This window comes from Cydia strobilella, chromosome 10 (assembly GCF_947568885.1).
Source record: "Cydia strobilella chromosome 10, ilCydStro3.1, whole genome shotgun sequence".
In the NCBI taxonomy this organism is placed as follows: domain Eukaryota; kingdom Metazoa; phylum Arthropoda; class Insecta; order Lepidoptera; family Tortricidae; genus Cydia; species Cydia strobilella.
The window spans coordinates 15,967,888-15,974,016 of record NC_086050.1 but is presented as its reverse complement, the minus strand read 5'-3'; the positions used below and the strand labels follow the sequence as shown (position 1 = coordinate 15,974,016).

The 6,129-nt window shown below is 43.4% G+C and overlaps 1 pseudogene; it reads left to right on the top strand.

The window, feature by feature from the left end:
• The first annotated feature begins 2,387 nt into the window (after positions 1–2,387).
• LOC134745036 (staphylococcal nuclease domain-containing protein 1-like) lies at positions 2,388–5,525 on the top strand (annotated as a pseudogene).
• Positions 5,526–6,129: the final 604 nt, after the last annotated feature.

Below are 6,129 nucleotides of genomic sequence, written 5' to 3'. Positions count from 1 at the left end.
ATGTTCAAGATTAGGTTATTGCTACTGAACCACGTCTGAAAGTTTCTAAGGAGTGCATTTACTTTATTGTTCAGTTCCTCTGTATTAGTTGAGGAAACTATTGCATTTGTGTCATCTGCGAAAACTACTACTCCAACATCGCTAAACTGTTTACAAATGCAATCAATTAAATCATTGACAAATATTACAAAAAGAATAGGCCCCAGAATAGAGCCCTGCGGCACCCCTTTATTAATTTTAGCTAACCTGGACCGGTATACTTTTTGACAACCATCTTCTATCGATTTCATTTCTACTACCATTTTTCTATTTAACAAGTATGATGCGAAAAGTTTTAATTCCTTGCCCCGTACGCCACAGTAATTCAGCTTGTACAGTAGTATTTCATGATCAACTGTATCAAATTTATTATGCTGTGTAGCGAGAGGTTTTATCTTGTCACTTCCCACGTGTGGCGTTATGGCGTATGACGTATGCCACTTAGGTTGGTATCTAGTCCTCGACATTTTTTACGAGATCTTGGAGCTAATAAACTAAGACTTAGCCCCGGATGGAATATGATAATAAGAGCTGCTACTCTAGTTAGTTTGCTACACTATCCTGATTACTAAATCCGGGCGTCTGGCAGCTGTTGATTGGTGGAGGTCAGACTGACAGGCTAGATTTTTTTTTCTTTGACTTCCACCGATGAATATTAGGTTTTTTTTCCTCTTCACATGAACTCAAATTTCTACAAAAGACTCGGTTATCTCACAAATTAAAAAGGACTCGAGCTTCGATGTAGTAATAAGAGTCAGAAAAACGCAGTCGAGTCTAAAAGTAAAGGATTCAATAGACTCGAGTCTTAACAAACACTAGACACGACGGTAGGGCTGGGTAATGTACCGGTTGGAAATGGGACGGTTTTAATGATGCGCTTGAAATGGAGTAGGTATTGCTGAGTGCTTGGTGATATTTCGATAGAGTTCCCTAATTCACACAGGAAGCCATTGGGCGCGTCATAGTTAGTATTATTATTATATTTCCACTGAAAGTACCAATTTAAACATATCTTGTTTTGTATAAATTAACTTTTTAGCTTTAACTAGTTTTTAAGACATTGCTACGCCCTTGCAGGGTGACCATGTACCAAATCTCTATGTAACACCTTTTATAACCATGGTTTTTGCATTAAATAAATGATAAATAAATAAATGATAAATATTTATAAATGGAAATCTAGCCCCAGAAAATGGTAGGTATATTGATAATGAGAGCAAGTGGAAAAAGTAAACAAGCTTTGGCTCAAAACAATGAAGAAGGGCCCGGGAAGAGGCAAAGCCGACTAACGCAAGGTGTAGTGCGTGCTACGCCTTACCCTCACACGTGTATACAACTCTACTACATAAGCTGTCACTTATGTTATGTTACACATTATACATCTATACTCCAAGCAAGTAGTTTCATTTGACGTCCAACACTACATGGCGACCCTGTCAATGACAACACAGCCAGTTAGTGCCAGTTCAATGCAGTCGTAACATGCCACACGAAGTTCTGTTTCAGTTTATGAATAAATAAAGGTTTCCTTACCTGAAGTTTTATTCAGACGCTTTCCCAAATCCGCAAATGATGATGTATAAATTAGATCATATAACTAGAAAAGAAATTTAATTTTGTTTCAAAGTCACAAGTGTGTAAGATTACGTAAAACAAGATGTATAAATTAGAAAAACACACCATTAGAATAGAAATTAATCTTAGGTTTTCAAAACTCGTAATTGTGTAAGATTAAAAAAATAATTTAATTTTTGTTTTGAAAGTTGGCAACAAATAAAAACTAAAGTAAAAACTATTATAGAGGCAAATTAGAGATAGAATTTTTAATTAGAATGTAAGAATTAATTAGAATTAGAAGATCATACTAGAACAGTTATACATTTTTTAGTTAATAAGATTATTAAATAAAAGCTGTAAAAAGAAAAAGATACAAGCGCTGGAAAAAAGCAAACCAGCAAGAAAAAAGCAGAGGAGGAAAAAAACCTAATATTCATCGGTGGAAGTCAAAGAAGAAAATTTCTAGCCTGTCAGTCTGACCTCCACCAATCAACAGCTGCCAGACGCCCGGATTTAGTAATCAGGATAGTGTAGCAAACTAACTAGAGTAGCTGCTCTTATTATCATATTCCATCCGGGGCTAAGTCTTAGTTTATTAGCTCCAAGATCTCGTAAAAAATGTCGAGGACTAGATACCAACCTAAGTGGCATACGTCATACGCCATAACGCCACAAGTGACAAGATAAAACCTCTCGCTACACAGCATAATAGCGGCAATGCTGTGTAGCGAGAGGAAATGGGAAGCGGTGGCCTCCTTCTGCGAGGAGGTCATGTCACGGAATGTGGAAACACCGGCGGCCCGCCACGTTTCGCCAGTCTTCTTAGTTGTTCGTTGTTCTCTCGTCTCGTCAGTAATTTCATAGCTTCTTATCCATTTACGTGATCCAGATAATAACTTAAAATGAGTGCTCCAGCACCAGCTCCTGTTCAAAAAATAGGAATAGTAAAGCAGGTATTATCGGGAGACACTATCGTAATAAGAAAGCAGCCGAGAGGCGGGCCTCCTCTAGAGAAAGTGATAGTCCTGTCGGGCATCACGGCCCCCAAACTCGCTCGCCAGCGCACTGCCAACAATGATGTGGAGTCAAAAGATGAACCTTTTGCATGGAAGGCGCGCGAGTTTTTAAGAAAGAAGCTGGTTGGGAAAGAAGTGATTTTTACATCTGAAAAACCTAATAACTCTACAACTAGAGAGTATGGATCTGTGTGGACAGGAAAAGACACCACTAAAGATGAGAATGTGACTGAAGCTTTACTTGCTGAAGGATTGGCAAAGGTCAGAGAAGGCGGGAGAAATATCCCTCAGCTGAAGAAGCTCGTCGACATTGAAGATATTGCCAAATCACAAGGCAAAGGCATTTGGGGCTCTGATATCAATGGGCATGTCCGAGATATCAAATGGACTATTGACAACCCGAAGCAGTTTGTGAACAAGTACAATGGGCAACCCATCAAAGCCATCATTGAGTATGTCCGTGATGGCTCCACTGTCAGGTTATGCTTGCTGCCTGATTTCCATCAAATCACCTTGATGCTGTCTGGAATTAGATGTCCTGCAGTAAAACAAGACGGCGAGTCAGAGCCGTACGCAGAAGAAGCACGTTTCTTCTTGGAGTGTCGACTCCTACATAAAGATGTGGAAGTGATTCTGGAGTCCGTGAACAACAACAACTTGGTCGGCACCATCCTGCACCCGCAGGGCAACATCGCCGAGGCTCTGCTGCGACAGGGCTTCGCCAGATGTTTCGACTGGTCACTCGCTGTTATGAAATCAGATGCATCGACGCTGCGAGCCGCCGAGCGCGCCGCCAAGGAGGCCAAGCTCCGCATGTGGACCAATTACGTAAGCAACGCGCCCGTCATCGCCGCCAAGGACAAGGAGTTCACAGCCACCGTGCTCGAGGTGGTCAACGGCGATGTGCTCGTCGTCAAGCTGCCCAACAACACCTCCAAGAAGATATTCCTGGCCAGCATCAGACACCCGCGCGAAAAGAACAGCGCAGATGAAGAGGGTAAGCCATCAATCAGGCCGAAGGGTTTCAAGCCACTGTATGATATCCCCTGGATGTTTGAAGCTCGTGAATTTTTGCGAAAGAAGCTCATTGGCAAGAAAGTAACCGTGACTGTAGATTACATTCAGCCGGCCAAGGACAACTTCCCTGAAAAAACATGTTGCACCGTTCAAGCCAGTGGAATGAACATTGCAGAAGCTCTAGTAAGTAAAGACTACGCAACAGTGGTGAGGTACAACAAAGGCAACGATCAGAGAAGCTCCCACTACGACAAACTGCTCGAAGCGGAACTTAAAGCTCAGAAGGCAGGAATCGGCATTTACGCTAAAAAGGACATCCCGGCTCATCGCATACAAGACACAAGTGGCGACTCTGCAAAAGCTAAAACATTCTTCCCCTTCCTAAAGAGAGCCCAGAAAACGGAGGCCACAGTCGAATTCGTGGCGAGCGGTTCTAGAATGAGAATATACATTCCTAAAGAATCAGTTGTTGTGACAATCCTACTGGCCGGCATCAACTGCCCGCGCGGCGCGCGTCCCACGGCAGACGGCGGCACGCAGGAGGCCGAGCCCTACGGCGAGGAGGCGCTGCTCTACACCAAGGAGAAGTGTCTGCAGCACGACGTCGTCATCACCATCGAGGAGATGGACAAGGCCGGCAACTTCATCGGCTGGCTGTGGGTGGACAACGAGAACCTGTCCGTGTCCCTCGTGGAGCACGGCCTGGCCTCCATGCACCACACGGCCGAGACCTCCGAGTTCGCTCGCGCCATCAAGACCGCCGAAGAGAACGCCATCAAAAAACGAATCGGTATATGGAAGGATTATGTTGAAATAGAGAAGGAAATCGAGAAGGAGAAGAATGCTCCAGTTCAGGACAGAACCGTTAAATACGATAAAGTGATCATCACCGAAATTACACCGGAAGGCCACTTTTACGCACAAAATATTGAAAATGGTGCAAAATTGGAAGCTTTAATGGATAAAATTCACCAAGAGTTCAAAGCGAATGCGCCTTTACCAGGGTCACTCGTACCGAGAAGGGGTCAAGTTTGAGCGGCACTATTTTCTCTAGATAACCAGTGGTACAGAGCCAAAGTAGAAAAGATCACTGAAGACAAAAAGGTTCATATATTCTACATTGATTATGCAAACAGAGAGGTGATAAACTACTCCCGGCTGGCGAACCTGCCCGCGGGCACGGAGTCGGAGCCGGCGTACGCGACCGAGTACTCGCTGTGCTGCGTCAAGTTCCCGGCCGACCCCGACGACCGGCTGGAGGCCGTGACCGCCTTCTCCATGGACACGCTCAACAAGAAGCTGCTGGTCAACGTGGAGGCGCGCGCCGCGCCCGCCGCCGTCACGCTCGTCGACCCCGCCACTAACCTTGACGTCGGCAAGAACCTGATAAAGGAGGGCCTAGTGTTATTGGACGCCGTGCGCGATCGGCGACTGGCGACCCTGGTGAGCGAGTACCGCGCTGCGCAGGAGCACGCCAAGAGCTCACGGCTCAACCTGTGGCAGCACGGCGACATCACCGAGGACGACGCCGTGGAGTTCGGCGCGCGCCGCTAGCGCTCCGTCTACCGGTTCCTCCACACCTCTACACTACTACTACGTACCGACAGGATCCACCATCCCACATTGTCTGGACGCTATCAACGATCTAAACTTTCTTCTTTGCGCAACTGCCTTGGTAATTCATAGAACTATTAAGACAATCAATTAAAGTTGTGAACATTAACCTCCTGAGCACGACTGGGTATTTTTATAACTTTTATAAACATAATGAAGTAGGTCTACTATGAAATAGGTCTTATTCTGTAATATATTAAACGCGGCAATGACTGCAATGTAGTCAGAAATAATACTTCTCTATATTGAAAAAAGAATTAATCTGTAAATATGCATTTAATTGATTTAGTTATTTATCCTCTGTAAACTGAAATAACACATAACTGAAATAATGTTTTTTGTTAAGATACAATGTCTAATATCAAATTGAAGGAAAGTCACGTCGCAATGGGAACACTCAGGAGGTTAACTGGCGATGTGAACAGAAGTAGCACCAACCGCACGATGTGTACCCTCCGCCGCGGACGCCTCGCCTCGCCTCGCCTCACCCCGACCCGCTTTTAATCTTACACTACCGATATAGCCCTATTGATCTTAAGTAAAATACCTTATAGATTTTAAATCCAGATGTATATACATAATTAATTACATTTATATTTCTGCCAAGCGAGAGCACGACATAATAAAATAAAATTTAATGTCAACTACAAAGTCATACTCTTAATACTATTGTAAATTATAAGTGTTATCAGCAAATCGTACGTTTGATTTGATATTTACATGATACATATTTTATTTTAAGGAAATAAATGAACTGATACTGATTCAGTGTTATTTCAAAATGAAATTCTGTGCTTTAGAGTAAATTTGTGTCAATGTAGACCAAACAAATCACCCAAAGGGGAAGTGCAAGTTGGGTCTTTGATCAAACTATTTGAATTATTTG